The sequence below is a fragment of the Dermacentor andersoni genome, chromosome 4 (genome assembly GCF_023375885.2).
Source record: "Dermacentor andersoni chromosome 4, qqDerAnde1_hic_scaffold, whole genome shotgun sequence".
NCBI classification, from domain to species: Eukaryota; Metazoa; Arthropoda; class Arachnida; order Ixodida; family Ixodidae; genus Dermacentor; species Dermacentor andersoni.
In genome coordinates this window covers 141,145,198-141,168,885 of record NC_092817.1, presented here as the reverse complement: position 1 = coordinate 141,168,885, position 23,688 = coordinate 141,145,198, and the positions used below count along the sequence as shown (strand labels likewise).

Below are 23,688 nucleotides of genomic sequence, written 5' to 3'. Positions count from 1 at the left end.
AGAAAAAAGCCGGGGACAGAAAGCTGCCTTGGAGCAGCGTGACGGGGTCCGGGGCCCATTTGTTCAGGAAGACTGATTTTCACCGACTTCAACTGGAGGTTGAAATGCCTGCCAACTTTTACTTTGGATATCGTTGGGCATGAAGAGGCGTGTTTGTCTTCGCTGGGTATAATTACTTGAATTTGTTATTTGGGCACTGACTACATTTTAAGCAAACATTGCAATATAGCATTTCCAAGCGCTCTTTTTAAAAGGAAGCTTAGTTCGGGACCAAATCCGATTTTCCTGTTCAAATGCATACGAAACACAAAAATGCTCCCATAGAACAACTGGTTGACTGATTTGGAAGAAATTTGTTTCATTTCAGAGAAAAAGTGATCTTCTAGCAGCTTTATAAAGTGGAAAATTCAGTTATACATCATAGGTTTTTATCAATGTTACCGTGAGTAGGTAGATAAAAAATAGAAGCGCTAAATTTACGAATATATAACTGCCAACAAAGAACCGATATTGCAGTTCTGTGAGCGGCATCTGTTAGAGCATCTGAAGCTGACAAAGTCGATATATGAACTTATGGCTTGCGTCAAACTGCTATGGTTACGAGGATTAGCAAAATCCCTACTCATGAATCGCTGCTGTATTTGAGACTGGTGCATGATACATCAAATTTGACCGCTTCAGATGTCTTAACATGCGCTGTTTACAAAAGTGTCGTATCACTGTTTATTACAGAGCTAAATTCTAAGTCAGAAACATGGTACCTAATTTAAAATTTTGCGATTCGTAACAGCTTTCGTAAAAAATAAACGGATGGCCTAAACATAATTTTAAAGATCTGCTTCGCACATTAGCATGACTTTATCTTTTAAATGCAACAAAGCTCATCAATTTTGGCACTGTGCATACCGAACAAGGAGATTTCCTCCGTATTTAAATATTTCCTGTGATTTCCTGCGTTCCTTCGTGTTTAGACAAGAGCTGTCAAGCTGAACGTCCCTCCCAAAGCGAATGACATTCTTTGGCTATTTCACCCGTTTTCACAGTCGGCGAACTGGCTTTCTCCGCCAATGCAAAGGCGCCGATGCGAAGGGCAGCTCTTCTAGCGCAGCAGGATTGCGGGGCCCGTTCATTGACAATTAATGCCAAAACTGGCTGCGAAACACACACGCCATCACGCGAGAGCTTTGTGGTGTCCGAAGGTCGAGACGTTGCGTTCGGCAGTGCGGCTGTGTCGTGCCTTCCCCACGGCCTGGGCGCATCGCACCCGAAGTCCGCTGAGCGTGCCTTACTGCGATGCGCCATTTCGGCTCACGGGCTCACCACAGGTTCACTTGGACCGACTCCCACAGATCGCGAGATCAGCACGAATATAAATCGAGCGTTTAGGAGGAGTATCTACAGCCTCCGCGGAGCGGGCGAGCGGAGGAGAAAGCGTGGGCGCGTAACCGCCGTCGTGCCTCCGTCGTGCCTCCGTCGTGCCTGCGCCGTCTGGTGTTGCGCCGTCGCGCTGTCGGCATCCCGTTGTCGTCGTTGCGTTTCCGTCCCACTTCGTCGTCGTCTCGTCATCATCTCCATCGTCGTCGCACATTTGCCGTCACGCCGCCGCCGCCGCCGGCGCCGTGGTCGTCGTCGTTACGTTCTCGTATACCGTCGACTAGAAGATTTGGACGATAACTTGTGCTGCCCTCCTCAGAGAGTTATTATCGATGTCAGCAGTATATGCTTCGGAAGTATTATTGCTAAGCATATGCGGAAGTATTATTATTGCCCGTAACTTTGACGATCATCTACGATGGCATCTGCCGCATTTTTTTTCTTACAGCTTGATTCCTTCAGAATTCTCCGACCTATGCCGTAAAGTGGCTGCAATGAGAGAGAGAGAGAGAGAGAGAGAGAGAGGGGGTGAGATAAAGTGTGAAAGGCAGGGAGGTTAGCCAGGTTGTAATTTGTTTGCTGTGTCTTGCACTGAGGAACGGAGAAAGGGGAAGACGAGTAAAATGGAAAGGAACAAGAAATAAGAAGTCATGGGTACGCACACAGATAATCAACGGTGATCGCAGAGCGCAGGCGTCTTTAAGAAATGCATCAATGACCTATATATGTAGGCTGTCTGTGAGGGTGATGGTTGACTCCACTTCATGGAAAGTCCTAGCAGTTGCTTTGCTAGCTTTTGCAGAAACGAAACGCTACCTGTAGACTGTGTGTTCGATTGTTCCGAATATTTCTACTCTGTGGCATCTTTATTCGTGGGCAACGACGGGGGGCCTCGGACTACGGCCGCAGGGCACAAGCGTTAAACAAAAAAAAAAAAGCATGTGTTGCGCTGGAAGAAGCCAGAGCGTTATATCGCCCTTTTGTTCGGGGCCTCTTCGAGCTCTCTATTGTGTTGCACAATGCCTGACGTCTGTGTTTTGCCAAGACTCAAGAAAGAAGCGCGTAAGAGAAGAATAGCGCGTGCGTTATCGTTGCCTATCGGCACGCATGCGGCATAGCTTGACAGCTGCGATCTCAGTACGCAGCACTACGTTTTAAAAAAAAAGGAATGTGCGGGGCGCTTGGGTGCCAGACTTGCAGACTCCGCTTTCATGCACGACCTGCAAAATCCAGAGCCACACGGCAACAGAAGGAATGATGAACACCAGCCTCCAGGTAGTTATTGCTGTGGCCATTCTGGCGATGACTATAGCCTGTAAGTGCAATTGTGTATTCCATGTAGACATTCTGCATGCAATTTCGCTACCAGAAAACACATGTTGCGAATATATAGATTGGAAAAGATCCTCTTATGCCTGTTGTACAGACTTTTCAGCGACCCTGCTGACACATAAATTCGGCAGGAAGTGCACATAAGCACTTCACCGAAATTTGACAAATGGGCGAAGTGTTATTTGGAAGCATTAGTTATAGTTACTCGTCTTGTGTTAAGCACTGTGCTCGGGTGAATGTATCATTCGGAAACTAGAGCGGCCGCCATGACGGAAGCCGAAGAAGAGGACACATACCAGCGAAACAACACTGGTCCAACCATTAACTCTACTTCTGGTAAACGTAAATGAAGTGATGAGGATAGTTGCGGTGGCGGTAGAACACGTGCTCACAGCTAGAACACATGTCAGATCCTTACGCGGTGCTGCTGCTCGCTAGGCCGCCGTGCTGCGGCACCCCTTTCATCTGAATCCCTAATGGATTCGCAGTCGTGTGTTCCTTTAGGCAAGGAATACCATTACTGTGAGCGTTTGCCAACTCTGTCGCCAACTCAAGATAGGCTTCATAGTCTATCCTTGAACTTGTATTCATGACAACTGGCAACGCACTTTCATTGAGAAGCGGCGTTCCAAGTACGATACACGACGTGTAATTAAAACCGAAGCAAAACACAAAGTGCACGCCGAAATCATTCGCATTCGCTAAGAATATAAGCAGAAAGCGACAACTTGTCATGGGGTTATTATCTACGGTGTTCTGCTTCTGAGCGAGAAGGTAGCAGGTTCAATTGGCATCGGCCGCGGTTAGGTCCATGTGCGGGCGAAATGTGGAAACGCTCGCGTACTTAGATTTTGGTGCAAATTGAAGAAACACAGGTCGTCATAATTACTTCAAAACCTTCCATTACAGTGTCTCCCCTTTACGGTGTGTGTTCTTCTTTCGGATGGTAAACCCGATTTTATGTTAAAGCGATAGCGATAAGGGCCCCGTTTTGCTGGAAATCCGGCGCCGGCGGCGATGTCCGTATGATAAAAATCCTCCCGAACCACGCATACCGATCCACGCAGGCTCTCCGCGTGACGCACTGGCATTATTGCACTAATTGAATTTCTCCAATTAAAATGCGTCAGAAAATTGATGAAGTGCGATATACTCACAACCTACAGACATGATAACGTCGGATTGTAATTTGAATATACAAGAAAACATAATTATGCTACGTGGAAACTCGAACACAAGCCCCTTTCCCAGCTGCCGTTTGAGGTCTGTCTTAGTAGGAGCGGCGCGCCCCACTCGGTTCCTTGCAATACCATCCAGATGGCGCTCGCATTCACGGCAGCGGGGGCGCCCGCCGTGGGGGGTGGGGCAATAAAAAAAAAAGAAAAACCAGGAAGCTAGCCTTCGTGCATTGTTTTCGTCACCAGTGTCTCCAGAAAAAAAAAAAAAAAAAAACATTGTGGTTACATAAGCTGCAGTCGCCGGGAAGCGCGAGAATCAGTCGGGGATCTTTGAATGCTATCGTGTTCCACTTTTAAAGGCGAAGCTAAAGCGTCCCCCAAATTATTTTCAGCGAAATCGGAGTTGAAGAGGCGTTCATCCTGAATGTGAGATAATATGACGCCTTCCATTTTGTATTTTATAATTAGCTGTGTTTTCACTTGTAACCGGCAGTGCAGAAACATCAGTCTGTGTGATTTAGAGGCTGTTGCCCGTTATCGCATAGAACCATAGTCGGCTTTGTCGTTGTATGGAGTGTTCAGGAAAGATTTAAATATACTTTCTTTCTTTACCCTCCCGGGTTAAACGCGGGGGTTCTTGTTGCTGTCTGCTGCTGTGTAGGTGGGTGTCTCCGCGGGTATATTTGGGGATATCATGCTTAAAACGTTATATGTGTGCCAAATGCAAGGAGCAGGAAACGAACTTAGATACCTCCTGTATTCATCAAGTGCTCTACTCATTTTATCGAGAATGCGTCTATGGTTCGATTAAAAATTATTCAAGAGCGAAATTATTTTTTTTTATCTTGAAGGAACGAACAATACAATATGTCCACCTGACAAAAGAGAGAACCGCGTACTGCATCTTTAAATTCATGCTTTGCTTTTCAGCACGTTATTTCTTTCGTGCGCGTATTCACTTTAGTTTTCTTCTGTGTTGAACAAACATGCCCAGACCCTTTGACAAAGATAGGTCCTCCTATCGAAACATTGGCCAGCCTTTCTGAGGCACCTTATCCCTGTTTATAGCCTTTATACTACAGTGTGCCCCTGTCAGCCGCTTTCTTGATTTGGGATGTCCAGTCTATGTGCCTCATGAACGCCTAACTCTAGTGCAGTTAAAATGTTTTTTTATTGGAGAAGTTTGTCTAGTTATCCGAAAGAAAAGAAAGTGTACCAACAAATTTTTTAGCTAACAATAAGTCATATATTGTAGGCAATAGAGGAAGAATTGAGGAAACCGCCACGAGGAAAAAAATAACTCTTAGTATTGCAATAAAATTAAAACGATTACAATAAAAACCTTGTGCAAACCGTTGATGATTATTGTCAAAGTGCACGAATAGCTGAACTTTATTATCAAGCTTTTCGATTTATTAAAGAAACGATGCACTGGATGGCGTATATTACTACAACGATTATTTCTTCTTAACGTTCGAAATCAAGTTATCGCTGCCTAAGGACAAAAAGAAAAGTAAAAGCATTTATGATTTCAAAGATGCAAACTTTGACGCAATCAACCGAGAAGTGTGTGGGTTTATTGATACTTTTCTGACCCACTTTGACAGTGGTAGCTTTCAAAACAACTGGGATTTATTTATGAACGAAGTAACAGCCTTACTTGAGAAATATGTGCACGTTCGCTTGATAATTTCGAACAAATGGGCGCCATGGAACAACAGGCGCATAAAACGCCTACCAAACAAAAAGAAATGTGTATAGAGATCAACAAAACGTTGTCCTTGTGATTGGGTCATTGGGTCACGCATAAATTTGCGTCTGATGAATATGTATGTGCACTTCGTTGCGCAAAACAGCATTTCTTTGAAAGCGCTCTCCGATCCCTGCTCGCTACGGACTGTAAAAAGTTCTGGCGCGTCATAAACCCAAGAGACGATAACTCTATAAGCCTCGCGGATAATGCGGGAGACCGTATACCTTCTGAACAGTGCGCATGCGTCCTTAACGATGTTTTTGTGTCTAACTTTTCAGCAGTGACAAGTGTTTCGCCACCGCTTTTACACTGTCAGTATTCCATTTCAATGTGCCTGATTACAGTAGGCCCGTGTGGCGTAGAACATCTAATTAATAAATGGAAACTTTCTTCTTCCCCTGGTTGCGGCGCGGTCCGTCCGAAGTTTTTGAAAAGCACGAGCGAGTATAGTTACATCATACTAACCACAAATTTTTAGACAGTCACTCGATACGGGTTCTATTAAGGTCCCTTAAAAAAACTAAAAGGTAGCGACATGCCTTCTCGCCTGGCCTCTCCTTCTCCTGGCCTTCTCGCAACTCGCTCTATCTCTCGTAGCTCGCCCTCGCAGTTTGGCCGTTCGCTGAAGAAGCCACCCTTAGAGTTACACGAGGTAAGGCATCAAAAATTATTGTTGGGTGTTTGCGCATGAATTTTTACCGCATTCAAGGCTTGATTATACTGTGATGTGCTAGGAGCGATGAGGGAACGCTATGAAACTGGCAGAACCAGATGTTTTTTGTGCTTTTTCGGTGCGTAACTGCGCGCTTGTTGTGTGGCTTCGTGTTGGCTGCCCGCTTTCAGCTAGAGGAAGGCTTTTGAGGCTAGTTTGGTGGACACATTCCTTTCAGTGTCGAGTACTAGCACAAAAATAAGAATTCTTTGTCTCGCCAATAAAGTATACGTAATGTATGCGATGTTTATATTCATGCCGAAGCCTTGTTTGAATGTATGTAGGCCACGGCCATGAATTGTACTCGCAGGCAAAAACTCTGTCGTGGCTTGCACAGATCAACCCGCTTCGAGAGTTATTTCTATTGGATTGATCAGATTCTTTGTTTGGCTTTCTAAAGAGACTTGTCCGGCGTGAAAGGGCCGAGACGAAGGTTTCGCCAGTACGCACCAAAGGCGATATGCTCGCGTGTGCGCAGCACTATGTAGCTGCCACACGCGAGTGTGTATATTGGGAGGTATAGTCAACAGCCTATCCTCACAAAATATATTGGCAGTGCCTAAGGAAAGCATGGACTGACAAACCTACGCACTCTGAGTACTACAACAACTCTAACGCGTTTGCGGTGTTCGAAGTGCGTACGTGTGTGTACCCAATCTACTGCCAGCTGTCCAGCTTTTGCAGCTTCATAATTTAATCATCGCAGTGGCATGATAACCGAATGCAAGCCGCGCGACATATTCGCCTGAATAACGCGAGCGTCATGTAGCATCATGCGCAATCAGCGCAGAGCGTCTCAGCTATTCCCGTCGTTTAGTCATGACGCTGGCATTTCTTTATGCAGTAAAACTTGTCCTACGGTTTTAAGACAAACTGGTGCCGCTGGTTCTCAAACGCAAACATCACAGTGTAACCTGTACTTCATTTGTGAACAAAGCGTATACAAGGACGAAAGTAACACATAGAAATGGTTTCCATCAATGAGCACTTTCCCCCTTTGTGCAGTTTAAAGTCAATATGAGCCGAAAAGCTCCTGCATCATTTTATCTTGCCAATACGGCGAAGCGGAGAAAGCCTACTCTCAATAGTCAAAATAATTTGCACAGGTAGTGAACAGCCTGTTCTAGGCAAAATATATTTACAGGGCCTAACAAAAGCATGGAATGACAAACCTACGCACTCTCAGTACTACAACAATAAATAACACGCGTTAAATTTCTAGCCCAATATATGACAGAACACAGCCTACACGCTCCATAGCTGCATGCACTTGTTGACGATAGCGTGATCAGAAAAAAACGAATATGAATGAGCACCGAGAATAGCACCCGTGCATAAGCTTACCCATGTCTGAGCTCCGTACCCTGTCAACAACAACAACAACAAGAACAAAAAAAAAGCTCTATTCGTACACGTTTGCACCCCCAGTACTCTTAAAAATCAATCCCTAGCATGAAACAAAACAAAAACTGAGTTCTTCAAAGACGCGTTTAGCCATGAAACTTATCCGAATCATCCGAAATCATCCGAAAAATCCGGCTGAGCCCTCTTCGCAGCCGCCACACGGGGAGTTGCTGGAAGGAGGAGAGGAGGGCTTTTCGGCCCCAAATGCTCCACCGCAACATCTCAACTTGCACACTTCCAAAGCTCACGCGTAACAGCACGCTCGTCTTAACCAGCTAGTTGGCGTTCTCCGACGAAGGCGCCCTGCATCTCGGTCACTCAGATGCGCGAGGTCGCGCCGCCTTTGCAATCGGCACATTTGTATCGGTTGTCCACCGTTCACCGTTGTGTCTACCACGAAAACGACTGAAAGAGCCACACAAAATTATTTGCTTTAAAGAAGAAAAGGCAACGACCATGTTCTTTCCGAATAATATATCCCTGGTACACCAGGTAGCATGGAAACTGTAGGCTAAATCGGGATCTCAAGAAACTAAGACACAACAGGATGAAGCGCCGTGAGTGCAGAGCTGGAGCATGGATCAGAGTTGGCCGCTGATTCACTCCGCCCAGCCGCTCAAGACGTGCCAGCTGTTGTTCACGTAGATTATTAAACCTTTAGCGGCAACATCGTGGCCACGACATCCCCATTGTCGTAACGGCAGATACGCACGGGCTCCACCTGCTTGGGTCAGCGTTCACGGTGGCAGGAACTCCTGGCACCTGCTCACGTAGCCAGAATTAATTTAATTGTCACTTCGGCCCCGCTTACGCCTCTTCTGAACTAAACGTAACAGCGCAAACATCTAAGACGACTCTAAGAAAGTCATGTCTGTCTTTTTGTGGCTCATCTTAGATGTTTGCACTGTTACGTTTAGTTCAGAAGTATGTACCAACTAGGCCCAAATGAAGTGTTACGCCTCTTGTCTGTCTGCGCATACACACGCTAATTCTCAGACTGTGTCGATATTGTAGGACAGAATCGTTGCCGTTGAGGAGTTTGCTCCTGTGCAGCTGTGAAACGAGATGCCAGGCGATACCTTTGGTGCGCTCAGTGAGTCTGTAGAAGTGTCGCGAGAAACGACTGACCCTTCGATAGCTGCATTAAAGGAACACCTTGTGACAAGAAACGCAAGCGCGTTGAGGTGTTCTGTTGCTATAGGAAGCACGTTGTGGGACAGGACACGCTGAACAAACACGCTGAGAAGAAGCCGTACCAATGCAGAGTGACCCTTTCTGAGCGCGCAAGCCAAGCTGCGACTATTTCCAAAAAAATAAAGCAGATCTCGTGAACTGTGTAGTCTCGGAGCTCACACAGCGAGCATGAGTAACGCTCATTAAGAGATGGTTCTGCTACTCAAACACATGTTGACAAAAGCATTGCCTGATAACTTCCATTGTGAACAGCAGTTATAACCGTGGCTGCTTGGTCGTGTTCATTCGCTGTCGTCGAGGCACGGCACGACGCAACGTCGTGCCTGACGCAAGCAACGTTCCTGTGCTTTCCCGCCCAACGTTTTAGCTGCAGCCTCTGCGTTATGGTCGCTTCGCGCAAGCGAGCAGATAGACTAACCATTGGGCATGCAGTTGGGCGAGACGTGCACCTGAGTCTCGGGAGGTAAATCTTACAGTGTTGCCTGATGCTACTCACCGACACAACTTATAATGATGCTGCATGCTGATACTCTAAGCCGGTTGATGAACATGCCTGAGCTATTCTTAAATAAGCCCGCATTTTCCGCCAAAGTTTCGAGCAATGGCCGCAGTGGTTAGTACACTATAACATACAGCAAAGAGGGGCACGAGAGCGAAAGACAGAAGCTGCTTAGCTATAAGCAGGAGAGAATGCGGTAACGCGATTGTGTATAGAATGAACACACGTAGCAAAACAAATGTTTTTTAAGTTGCGAAAGCTGGTTTTTAGCTTACGTAATCACTATGGGCGGTAAACATGCCAAAAGCGTACGTTAACATGTGGTATACGTAAGCATAAAACATGTATGGAGCATACACAACTAGGACAACGGGCACTCTTTAGGAACGTAAGCGTGGTACTACTGCTTGCGTGCGTTATTTTGAGCTAATGCCGCCAACAAGCACACACAGGCATTCCTAGAGACCTCTTATATTCCTCAGTCGTGTAGCCAGGCGCATTGCCTGCCGCGTAAACGTAGTGTGTCGTGTTATCGGATATTGTACTATTGTTCAGCGCAGTAAGTGGTTAGTCGCATGGGAAACTTGTTAAAGAAGTAAGCAAGAAGGCGCCAGCCCAACCTGCTTCAGTCATAGTGCACTTGTGTTGGCCAGCTGACATCCGGCGGTACGTAGGCTAGTGCAAGGCTGTGTGCCAAACGAACGTCCGATGCGAGTGCGGACAGCTGTTTTCGTGCGTCTATATTGATTATATGCGATGCAGCTGCACAGTTTCGCTTGCTTACAAACATGGATGCTGCTGGACCTTTTCAATGATGCATCAGACCGATAAACCCCCTAGTAGTTCGCACTGGACGCCAAAATTTTGCGGGGTCATGCCACCAAGTAAAGCGAGTGTCACTCGCTTGGTATGGTGGCTGCAGACCTTACTGACAAGAATAAGTCACAAATGTACAGTCGCAGCCAATGCTAGCGGAAACACGAAAGCCGTGGTATCGCTCTGCGGAGAGCCCCACTACCGGCGCCTCATGAAGTCTGGTGGCGCATGCGCAATGAAAGCGAAGCCCGGCGAGTTGTCAACTATGAGGCGAGTCGTCTACCAAGACTTCATGAGGGGCAGTTGGTGGCACTAAGCGGAGGGCAGCCACGAGTTCCCATGTTCTCGCTAGCAGTGCACATGGCCGTGCCTGTACAAGAACATTGATCGGGGCTCTTAGTCTTACTAGGATGAGAATTTATTTCAGAGAAAGAGAGGACTGGAGAGGTAGATTTTATTGTAGGAAAAGCAGACAGATCGGCCTGACGTAGTCTGCTCTAGCTTGCGACTCTGCACAAAACGGAGAGGAGAAAAGGAACGAATGAGGCTATGAATGATGGTGAAGACAGCTTAGAGGGATACTAGATGCACAATCTTGCTTCAATGCTAATGACAGGAGCCCATTTCGATGTTGGGGTTAATGCTCTCGAACTTCTCGCAATGACGATCGCTGCACATCTTGTCAAACGACGAAGGACGCACGGGAACGTCCTTAAAGCCTGCCGGAGGCCGAAACGCCTCAAAAGAATGAACTGGTGACTGGCACTCATTCACGGACGTACGGAAGGTGCGTAAAATTTGATTCTTCGTAAGCTGTTAAAGAAGAGCTGCAATGAGCTGCTCTAGTGCGGCGAACGCCTGCAGCAGACTGAGCAGCCGTGGTTTTTAACTCAGAAGGAAGCACGCGCATGCAGATCAGTAAATGTTTCAGTATTGCCTGAATCCTCTATTGACTGTTAGTTTTAGTTCCTTTCTGGTTTTCAGCACCACTGTGCTCCGTTCCATAAATAACAGTCAATGCTGTGGAGGCTATAGAGAGACTTTTTGCAGTGGCTTCATTCGCACTGGGATATAGTTCAATGTTTTCTGACCGCAAATGTGTGCAACTGTTTTTTATATAGGCTCAGTATTGAATGAACAAGTTTTAACCCTTAGAAGCAAACACTCTCTGGTGTACAGCTGCTAATGCGTTGTCTTAGATCATTTTTATTTTTCTTGTTGTTCTGGGGTTTTTTTATTTGCAACCCGTCGTGAAGAGGTTTATATGCGTGCTCGCGCGAGCGAACGCTGTTCGCGGGCAGCGAAGCATGGACGGAACGCGCGGAGCGATAACTTTTCTTGACCGAACTTCTTGCGCAGCTTCCACAGCGTTGACTGCTATGTATGGAATGAAGTATAGGCGTGTAGGTTCAACAGCTTGTTTGTTCTATAGTGTTTTTTACAATTATTCTTTGAAACTCTATGGTTTGTTCTTGTGCAGAACTGCGATGCGTAGAGGGGTGGTTTGCACGGGTGGAGACGCCAGCGAAGGCTATTCAGCGTCACAAATGCCCGGTTGGGAAGAATTACCGCCTCGCGCTCTGATTTTATCGGGATGATAGGCTGATTTTTATAGGATGATGGGCAATTTTTGATGAATTTAGAAGAATAAGATAAAGGCATGCTCTGTGAACGATGTTTCGAGGTTCTTGTTTTAGCGCAGCAATTATAGAAGAAATATTAAAGAATACTTCATTAAAGACCAGAAAATGTGGCGAGATCAACTTTGTTAACTGAAACTTTACGGTACACACATAAGAGCTAGAAGTGGGCAACTTTGTCTTTAGATAGTCCGGACGTTTCGATTTTTGTGGACCCTGTTCCGAAATATTAGGAAGAAGCAATTAGTGCGTCAAAACGTAATCGAAAAAGAAATTCATGTTTTTTGACCAGCGTTGTTGGTCAAAAAATGATGCGCCGTATGTACATATTTAGAAAGAATAGTGGTAATATTGACGGAGAAGTGCGGGTGAAGATTTAAGTGCAAATTGTGTGCATTAATTAGGACATAAACGAAAATGATTCAAAACGGGCTCATTGTCTGTTAGAGGCCTTAAATGAAACGCGTGTAAAGTTCTTCTAGCCTCCTCAGAGAAGCAAGTATGGCATATACATTTTATTTGAACACAACGGGTGCACGTTATGGAGGAAGTCTATCGAAAATTTGAAGTGCGTACGTTAATTATTGGCTGAGAATATGATTGCTAAATTCTTATTTTCATTCTCTTTTGGAGATGTACACGTGCGATGGTTTCGCGTTTTCCCAGACGCGGAAGGAAGACGCCACAAAATAAGTGAACATTTACGCTCAGTGGCGTGTTGTGTCTTAATTAACTGTTGCTAATAAGGCGTCTACTTTCTCTTCCTCACCTAAAGCTAACGTGAAATAAAACGTGGGACTCTTTCCAGAAGCGCCCTCCAAGTATATTTTGCTTGCCCCACGTCCTAGGAGAACTACATTTGGGTCCGTCGTTCAGTTTGCCCGGGGATTGGGGCATATTACGGTTCATGTACGATAAATCTTTCATTTGTGTGACGCGGTCAAAGGCTTCGAAGAAAATTGATTTAATGACGTTCAGAAGCAGTAGAAGCGTGTTTTACGAACTGTGTATCGAATTCACCGAGTTTCCTGAAAGGAATGAATATTACGATAGAAGGGGAGAATGTTATGGAAGATATGTGTGTGAAAAACTTAAAGTGTCAGTTAATCATGGGTGCAGTAAAAAGTTACCTAATGCGAACGCTCGAGAGCGTTATGAAACCCTTATGCGCACTGTTTACCAGTGTTCTTGGAGAATTGAGCCCGGCAACTTATTGCACGACTGACGGAAACGACGAGCACGTCATCGGTGACGTGTGCTGTTACTTTAGGGTTTGCTGATTAGTCACGGCTTCGGATATGATTTATGGACATTCACTCTTTTCTTCAAACGTGATGCATTGTGCGGAAAACGTGAATAGTTTCCCGGCGTCCTTGACGAACCGCATGTGGTTCCTTGCTTAAATATATAGTGGAAATTGGGGCAATGTTATCAGTGAGGCGTTGGCAATGAATTAGGCGCGTCGAATAATTAGGGCATTTGTAGTAAATTATTTATTCAGGTGCTCGAAAGAGCTATGAAGCCGTTATCCGCAATGCTGCTTGGTTTTCTCGAACAACTAAATGTGGCAACACATTTACAATTCAAGAGATTGAGGGACATACGTTATGGGGCACGAAATAGTTAAGTTATAGGCGCATGGAACAATTACAGTATTTGCAGCAAATTGTTTATGGAAGTGCTATAAACCATTGCTCTACTAACCACACCGACGAGGGCCCAGATGTACGAGGGTCCCAAAGTGTCTGTGTAACACCTGCAAATTGTAATCGACACACTGTGCGCTGAATAAAGTATAAACTAGAACCGGAAAAAAAAACACACACACACACGCCCTCGTCGGAGCATTGTGTGATGTGGTAGTAAAAGAACAAAATAATAGCCTGAATCTGAACAATTCGAAATAACTGAGAGCTGCAAAAAATGCCTCCATCCCTCTCTCCTGCTCTCTTGAGACAACGGAGAGTCGCAGCGACTTCTTATTTGTAATCGCGAAATTCATAGTGCATGCGTGCGTCCGTGCGTGTGCGCGCGCACGCAAGCACGTGTGTGTGTGTGTGTGTGTGTGCGTGTGCGTGCGTGCGTGCGTGTGTGTGTGCGTGAGCGTGCGTGCGTGTGTTAATCACTCCTTTTGCAATAATTGTCCGATGCGACGTTTGAAAGTGCCTATACGGAAGCTTGCCAGTGTCCTTTGAGAACGAAATGTGATACTAAATTTAAATTTTCGGGAAACGGGACGATGTTACGGATAACATGTGGCCATAGTTCTAAGGTGTGCGGTCAAGTTGGGTCCAGAAAAATCGTTCATAGAACTGCTCGATAAAAACCTCGGCGGAAATCGGACGGTGATTTTGTGGGGTTTTACAAGTGCGCTGCGTATTCTTTTTCTTTTTTTGCCGAGCGTTATTGACCCTCGTGTGATGTAAGGAAGGAGGAGACGACGACAAAGAAGAGCAACAAACGTGCCGAGAACTGTAAAAAACACCAATAGACATTCTGATAGCTGATTCGTGTCTGAATGGAAATTACAGTGATGGCGTCCGCATATATTTTATGAATACCTTGTAGTCAAAGGAATCACAAGAAAATAAATCACCATACGAGCCGCGAAAAGAGAGGTTGGCCAGGTTATCTTACAACATATAAGAATATTCTCTTCATAGATCTCTGCCCCCTTTTACACAAGAGATGTAAAACATTGTGTCAGTTATTATTCACCTCGCAGACATGCCCTGCTGATGCAGCAAGTGCGCCATCGAAGGTTTTGAGTTTTGGTTCGGAAGAGATAAATACCTGGAAAGTGTGTCTTGGCAGAACGATTCCATATGCTGCATAAAATCACGCGTATAATTAAAATGTTTTAATTTTTGTGGTTCGCGGCCAAGTAACCGATGTGGCGAACATGGACTGCTCACATATGCCTTGCAGAGTAGCTTTTTCGAGCAAGAGAAACGCCGCTTCGAACACTGTATAGCACTGAATCACAATGATGGAGACTTGTCTAGTAGCTATTTGCATCTGTGGCTCTGTTGTTTACCGCTGGACTTCTGTTTGAATCGTATACCATCTGGCTCATCTATCCTCATCGTCTAGCTTACTTCACGAAAGATTTACCATTGAGAAGTGTCTTCCGTGTTGCCCCGTTGTGTCATTTTTTTCTCTCATTTCGTCGCAGACCACGAGCCCCCCTGTTATCCAGGAAAGGGAGAAGTGTTGAAGCTGGTTGGAAGCAGCAACTGTGCCGAAAAAATGTGCCAAAGCAAAACTTCAAGACGGCGTTGCAAGCGGGACACAGCATGCCTATGTGTTTGTCCGGATGGCAAATACCGGAGACGTAAAGACGACATGTGCGTCACCCTAGAAAAATGCAAGGATACTTTAACCGGGAGTATAAAAGGACCCTCTTTAAGTCTCCGACAACAATAAATCGCACTCTGAAACCCGCAGAACCTGAGACGAGCATTCTCGCTTAATCTGTGAGGTATGCATATGCAGAAGACTAGCGACCTACTTCAAAAGAGAGGAAGCGTTGAGCGCAATATGTTGTTATTTTACGTCTTTATTTGTGCTTAAAGTAGGCCCAAGACTTTTATTTATTTATTGTTGCTGCAATCCCCACCGGGATTTAGGAGGGTCTACAGCAGTAGAAGTTTAAGGAATGGGGGACTAGGGAGTTTGGGGAGAAGCGACTATTGTCCTCATCGATGTCCGATCACCCTGACACCTTCTCGTCAAAGACTCGGCCAGGCTTCTGTGGTTTCCGGAAGGTTTGTAGGAGGGCTTGCCAACATTGCATCAGTCCGAAGTTCCAAAGTCCAGAGGGGGATCGGTTCTGTCTTGCAGTCTCCCAACTTGAAAAGTTGGGAGACTGCAAGACCGTTTTAACGCGCCTTTCGCTTAATAGCTGGCAAGGCCATGCAAATAAACACACATTTAAAACCGCTTGAAGCGCTGATTAGTGCACCTACAAAAAAAAAAAAAAAAAACCCACCCGACGCAATTCCTTCCCTGAACACAACACATTTCGCCATACTCTTCCTGAAAACAAATCTGCGGGAAAGATTTCGCCCTTTTACACGCACATACGTACTTTCCCTCTGCTGATGACCTGCTGACGGTACACTGTAAAATAATTTACACCCTTAAAAGTGAAAACGGTGTAAATGTGTCTATAAGTCACACCGAGAAGGTGTCCGCTGTATAAATCACATTCTAAGGGTGTGAGTTATAGACACATTTACACCCTTTTTCACGTTTAAGGGTGTAAATTATTTTAGTGTACTGCACGCGCATCTGGGGCGAAATGAGAAGAACGAGCTAGTTATAGCTCAGGGTCTGAGCTCCAAAACTCAAGAAGCAAATTTTTCCAAGACGCGCTCATCGTTCGCTTGCAAATGCAAGCAAAGAAAATCATTTAAAGGTATACACGCTAGACAAATGAAAATTAATAAAATAAATGTACGTGTGACAGAAGTATTTCCAGCAATCATGGCAATATATATTGCATCCGGGCGATATTAATTATGCTCACCATAACAAAAGCACGGAGTAGGCAGTAAAAAGAGTGTTACGTAATTGGGCTGTGTTTCTATAAGGTTGAAATGCGCACCAATAGCTGTTTATTCCCTTAATTATTGTTTTTCATTTACCAGTGCGCCGGGCATGTCATTTATGAAATTCAAAACCCTCTTTGCCGTTGGAGACCAGATCAAGAACACCACTGCGAAGGGTACACAGATGCCTGTGGCTTAAGAAATGGACGGGTAAAAGAAAGAAAGCCGCATAACGTCTTGCAATGAAAGAAGGAACATTGTTGTTCCGATGAACGGCGCTTATACGACTGCACGGTATGCATATGCGACACGCGTTAATAACCTCTGAGATGAATAACACGGAGCATCGTATTGTAGTGAAAACTTATTTTATAGAAGTCTGAAACCCACATCTGCTCGCCATTGAAAAAATTTCCCGAGCCCTTACCTCAGATTCGAAGTGCACGTCACAAGCGAAGGCTCGGCGTAATTTAGTTTCGATTGCGAAGCAATACGCGTTTTGCCGCCACCGTCTGGATGGATGTTCAAGGACGATAAAGACCATTAGCTTGTTGTCGTCGATTCGTGGCAGCACAGTGAGGTCCCCTGACCACTCACCGCTTGACCTCGAAGGCTACCGTGGCATCTTGTTGGCCCGAAAACTGCGGCAACGACTACCACTCAGTCCGACTCATCCTCAACTGACGCAGACGCTAGCAGACAACGCATGAGTGCACCCACATTAAGATGGTGGACGTGCTCAGTGTTGCCGGAGCACAGAGAAATATGAATGTATCCTGTTATGCCATCATACTGGAACAAAAGGAGGCAGAACTTTATTTGTCGAATTTCGCGCGCTTGCTGCAGTGTCCGTTACGGCAGACTGGATTCCAAACTCAACATCGTTTTGGCATTTCTAGACCTAGACTGCAGGAAAATACCACAGGAGCTACCAGGACTGCGTTTTTTTTATTCAATGCATGCTACTTTAGCTTTTCTTCATTCAAATTATAGCGACTTGCGCCGCTCAAGTCTTGCCGCACTCTATTAGATCAGTGAAAGTAGAAATTTTGCTTAGTTGCACCATGATTATGCGACCATATCAGGGAGGAACGTATGGATATTTCTCATGAGGGCATATGGAGCACCCCGTGTGCATGGTAGAGATTAGTTATAACTTTAATGAACGACTTTGCTGTTCACGATACTGCACATGCAGTACAGGAACAGTCATGCGCTTTCAATAAGCAATAAAATAAAATAAAATAAAATAACATGAAATAATTTAACATAAAAAGCCTCGAATACAAAATGTGCTGAGTTTTTCAACTTAGGTAATTCATAGAGAAATCACTGAGCAATGAAGGAACTGCACGACATAACAAAAGGTTCCCATGCTGAATGGTATAGGGACGCCACTTAAAGAAGGCATCGCCAGCCGTTGTTCCTTTGAAATCGTCTTCTGCATAAAAAGATGTCAGCATCAGTACGAGTCGTTTGTTTATTATTCCAAGGCTGTACTCTAGAAACACCACTGAACTTGACAATTTGCATTGTTCTCTCTCTTAGTTTCGTTGCCGGACTTGAGGTACAGTGCCCACTCAGACGCGTCAACGACTACATTGGCTAGTTGGATTTCAGTAAAGTATTCAAGGTAACGATTTAAAAGGTCGCATGGTAAATAGTATTTCTTTTTCGTTGTACGTGTCATACAATTAATGCATAATTACATGGTTCAGTGATGCTTCAAGCATAACGCATAAAAGATTGAACATTATCACTCAAGAGTCTGCACCAACACAAAACTGGTCCTTTTGTTTAAAAAAAACTCGATATTCATACCAATATGTTAAAACATTCTTCGAGACACACACAAAAAAAAAGAACAACCTTTTTAGGGCTGCTATGTGCGATAATATGCTTAATAGAAAGGTTACAGTGAAAGCCAGACCGGGAGTGCATGAGCAAGCTCCAGCGGCGAGGTATTCTTCAGAGGTAAGTTTTGCAGAGAAAATCGGGATAACTGAGAACAGGGAACTCTTTCGAAGACTCTTCAGAAGCATTCTGAGAATTGGAGGTGAGAGCGCTGTGAGAATAGGTAATTTACTTCACTTTTTCGGAGCGTGATTTACAAAATAGTTATTGCCTCTTCTGCCTATACATAATGATGGAAGAAGTATGGATTGGTCGATGAATCGATGGATTGAGAGACGGATAGACGGACGGACGGATGGACGGTCGATCGGATAGATGGGAGAATGGAGGGATGCATTAGTGGATGGATGAACATATGGATGGACGGATGGATGGATATACAGATGGACTTGTGGATCAACAGGCGGAGGGGTGGATGGGTGGATGAATCATAGACGGAATGATGAATGGACGGATGGACGAATGGAAGGTTGGATGCATCGATGGGTCTATAAACTGACGGACATGTGCATGACTGGATGGATGAAGGGATGGAAGGATGATTAGACAAGGATCTAATCTTGGAACAGCGTGGGCACAAACAAAAGCTTGCCTGCATGTAAGCGATATGACACAAGCTTTCGTTTTAACCTCTGGCACATGCCACGCACCATAGCGACGTAGTTTTCCCGACCATGACAACAAAGACCTGCTGTACATAGCACCCAATTTCCTTGATGGTGAGGAAATAAAAAGAGAGCCATGCATTTTCATATAAAAAGAGTTAGGCAGCATATTTACGCTCCTGTAACACGTGAAGCAGAAAGTGATACGGTAGTAGGGATCAGACTCTTTGCAGGATATAACGAGTCGCACTTGGTGCTGTAGGTCGACCTCCTCAACAACGCATTCAAGCGCCTAATGCACTATCTGAAGGTTCTTTTGTTTAGTGTCGTTGAGCGGAAATACGGGCGGGAAGAAACGGAATGGACAGGACAGACTGTCTACTGTGAGCGTCTGTCCTGTCCACTCCGTTTACTCCCACCCGTATTTCCGCTCAACGACACTACATGACGCACTAATTGGGCCAACAGTTTACGCTTCTGTTCTTTTGTTGTCTTTCTTTCGTCCTTTTATTTTGTTCTTTCTTTCTTTGTCCTTTCGTTCGTTCTTTTTTTTGTTGCTTCTTTCGTTATTTCTTTCTTTCATTTCTTCGTTCATATTCAGCCATTGCATCTTTGCTTGCTTATGAAGGTATGAGCCATTACAACGAGCCCCGTAAGACTTTCGCCTTAGTAACGAAACGAGTGCTTGACAGAATCCAAACAAGACATAGTGGACAAAACGAGCATACCGCACCTTAAGTTTGCAGCATTTTTTTTTATCTTAGGGCTTAAAGTAAGCCAACTGGTTCAAATGTTGTTATGCATAACAAAAGCGGTTTGTGGCTAAGCGTCGGCGGGCTTCGGGCATCAGTAAAGAACTACATCGTATTCCGGTGTGGCGGTGCCCAGAATTACGGCTTCAGTCCAAACGAGCAGCCATTCCTGACCCTTTCGACCACTTCAAGGGGAAGTGAATGCTGTTGCAGACTTTTGGTTCCCTTCATCTCACCTTTACAGCAAAGTTCGGGCGTCATCTCTGTAGTTTTTTCGGGACGGGTTGTGTGTATTGAAGGATGGTGGCCTAGCCTACAGTAACATACAGGCAGCTCTCATTGACATTGGCTTGAATTCGGGTGGTTTAAGTAGCACACGCTGTCCTTCTCTGGCGGCACCTCGCCCCTCAAAATAATTGAGACCCTCATCGACGTACGCAAACGCGCGAATGCGCTGAAACGCTTACTTTTTATGCGAAGCATATTACTAGAGCTCAACCCAGCTCCTCAGGCGCGGCGGTGTCGCCTTCAATACCACGTGACACCGTGACGTCACGACAGAGGAGAAACGGGGCTCCAACTCGCGCCGTCGCTCGCGGCGTCGCGGCGGTATATAAGCAGCTGCGCTTGTTTCTAGGTGGCTTTGGCTCAACTCTTGCAAGATGGGCTGGGTGGGAATCGAACCAGGGTCTCCGGAGTGTGAGACGGAGACGCTACCACTGAGCCACGAGTACGATGCTTCGAAGCGGTACAAAAGCGCCTCTAGTGAATGCGGTGTTGCCTTAGAAACGAGCTGTTTCTAAGGCTCAGGCGTGCGTCGCTTGCTCAGGCGCACATTTCGTTGCCGCGCCGAACGCTGCGTTGCTCGACGCTCACCGCGTCCAATGCGGGGCGCGTAGTCGCTGCGCCGTAGCCCATTGTCTTACACCCCTTGGCGGGTCGACGGGAACGCTGTCGCGTTCCACTCTTGAAGGCGAAGCAGAGTAACGCATGAGTTGTTTCTTCTACTAGCCGAACCAAATATAGCCAAGCAACAGCAGTTCACCAGGCTAAACAGTGGTTCAACAGCTAAAATAAAGGCTAGTATGCTTCGCATCCTGGGCGCTAAGCCACAGCCATTTTAATTAAAGTGGAGCTATAGGTTCAGGCCATTTGTTCTACACGACTTTTTCAACATGGATTGAACGTACACTATAAACACCACAAGCTCTTGTAAGCTTCGACCGACAGGCGGCGTCGAGGTGTGCAGCAGCACCCGCTTCGAGCTCCGCAATATCCATGTTTTTCGTTGGTTACAGTTCCAGTAACCGACCGAAATTGTGTATCATCAGAACCGTGAACGTCTACGGAACCCAGGGACACCATCCTCTTGGACCTAGGCCCGTTTCCGGCGGCTCCACAATTTCAAGAAGCTACCAGGTACGCGGCGTCGGAGCTAGCATGCATCAGAGCTAAGGCGCAACGGCGGCCGCCGCGTCGCGTCGGTGCAGCGTTTGGCACAAGACACCGACGCATATGGCGTCTCAAGAAATCGCTTCTGTTGCGGCGGGCGCCTGAAATGGCGCGCCGTCCCAACCGAAACCCAGTACGGAGGAAGACGGCATGGATTTTTCCGAAGCCTTAACTCCTCGTAAAGATGAAACTAATACAACGCTTCTCACGGACGCTGAGGACCTGCGGCGGTTTACGAAAGAACCCGACGAAGAGGGATGGCAGACGGTGATAACGCTCCGCCAAACACGGCAGCAAGCGAAGGAACGCCTGCAGGCGAAACGGAACGAGCCTTCGCAGAAGGAACAGAACTCACCCCCAATCCGCCGACGCAGGGAGCGACGGAACAAGTTACCACCACTGCCGCGGGATGACTTCAAGATCATTGTCCGCCCGCACCAAGGACTCCCATTGAAAACTCTAACCAGTCCGATGCTCGCAGAAGCAGTGATCACGGCCTGCCACAACAAAGTAAAGGGTGAGCATTTTATATTGCGCATAAAACAGGGCTCAAACATAGCAATACTCTCAACGTCTGAGGAAGAGACAGCTAATCTCCTACGCAAGATCACAGCTCTCACAGTTATTGGCAAGACTAACGCGTTCAATGCGTACGCTGCCACAAGAGAAGGCGCCGTCAGAGGTGTCATTGATGGACTCCCGTCGCACACGCCCGGAGAGACGATCAGGGCAAACCTCCGAGTCCGTACCCAGGGCATCCAGATAATCCAGGTAAGAATGCTAGGGGACTCGAAGAGCGCAGTCATCACATTCCTCGGCACGGTCCTACCGCGGTTCGTCTACTATTGCGGTGGGGAAAGGGCGTGTCATCCATATCGCAACTCGGTGCAGGTTTGCAAGATTTGTCACAGCGTCGGCCACCGCACGGACGTTTGTCCGCAACCGGACAAAAAAGTGTGTGGAATCTGTGGGGCGCTCGAGCCCGAAGACGAACACGAGTGCTCATCGCAATGTGCCGCGTGCGGGGGGCAGCACCTCACGGGCGACCGAAGCTGCCAAAAACGCCTGAAGCAAACACGACCACAAGGCCGACCAAGAAGCGGAGCGCACAAAGCTGCCCAACAACACCGACCCCGGTGGTTTGCAACAGAAGACGAAGAATTGGAGCTCAGTGACTTTGCGGAGCTCCCTCAACGGCAAGAGGGGACCCCCTCCAAACTCAGGCAAGCAGGAACATCGAGATCCAGATCGAGATCGCGTACCAGGCGGCGGAGTCCTCAGAGATATAGATCAACATCCTGGGCAAGCAATGTCAAGCCTGTAGCCCCCAAACAGGAGAGGGCTCCGCAGGCTAAACATCAGATGGCGGCCATCGCCACACAACAGGTAAGCTGGGCGCGAATAGTGTCTCCCACTGCCGATCCAGTAACTCAGAGTCCAGCCTATCAAAAAATCTTAGAGGAGAACAGAATTTTAAAGGACAGTCTTGCCGAAATTCGAAGGGAGCTAGCTGATTTGAAACAAAGGAATGAGCCCCACACGAACAAAGCCAAGCCAGGAGAAACCAAGAACGTGAACACACAGGTGACAGGAAAGACGATAAACCGGATACCATAGCCCGACAAGTCCAACTTCTTTTCGCAGAGCTGTACAGGCTCAAACGACAGATAGAGGACTCCTCTTTTCATGCCACGAAAGAAGGACCGAACAAACGAAAATGTGCCAGCCCAGGAACTCCTGCACGCAGGCCTAAAGAAAGAGAGCTGACCGACAGCGAAAGTATTATAGATGGCTAATCGCCACACGAGAGTAGCCGAAAACCTCGAGGTCTGGCAGTGGAACTGCAGGGCTCTTAGAACTAAACACGCAGCACTTTTGAGTTTTATAGATGCGACGCCTGTTCCCCCGGATATAATATGCATACAAGAACCAGGGAAGAACCTACCGAACCTCAGAGGATACAAGATGCACACGCACCCTGACCATCCTCAGATAGCGGCACTGACACGGGTGGACATAGCGGTGAGCGTGGACTACGTCAATAACTGCGGTGTCCAACACCAGGTTCTCACGGTCTGGCTATGTAGACGCTGCAAACCAAAAACAGTTATTGCCAACGTCTACAGCCCACCTAGGGATAGGAAGGCAAAGTTCGACGTGCTAGTGACGGCCGCATTGCGCAAAGTGAAAAGCAACGACCGGGCAATTATCCTAGGGCACTTTAACGCTCCGCGCTCTGATTGGGGCTATGATCGAGGCACTCCTAAGGGCCAAAGGCTAGCCGACCACGCGGAGGAGCATGAGCTGGTCCTGCGGACGCGACCGGGTGAACCAACCAGAACGGGAAGCAGTGTAGTCAAAGCTACCACGCCGGACCTAACTTTCAGCAACAATGACAGAGGTGTTACCTGGACCAACCTTGGCGAAGACCTTGGCAGTGATCACTACATTATTAGTGTCTCAGTTAACACGACGCGGGTTCGCCGTAGATTAGGAAAGGCCACCATAAC

At 46.5% G+C, this 23,688-nt stretch overlaps 1 protein-coding gene across 5 annotated transcripts in view; it reads left to right on the top strand.

The window, feature by feature from the left end:
* The window catches only part of LOC126537845 (uncharacterized transporter YutK-like), a 54,989-nt gene extending 39,822 nt beyond the window's left edge, over window positions 1-15,167 (top strand). For 3 of the 5 annotated variants that reach the window (XM_055074480.1, XM_055074481.1, XM_055074479.1), the window contains one exon: window positions 15,078-15,162. The gene's annotated coding sequence lies outside the window, so the exon portion shown is untranslated. Of the gene's footprint in view, window positions 1-2,305; window positions 2,690-15,077 lie in introns of those variants that run through there. The other 2 variants (XR_007600848.2, XR_007600847.2) reach the window with 2 other exon arrangements.
* Window positions 15,168-23,688: the final 8,521 nt, after the last annotated feature.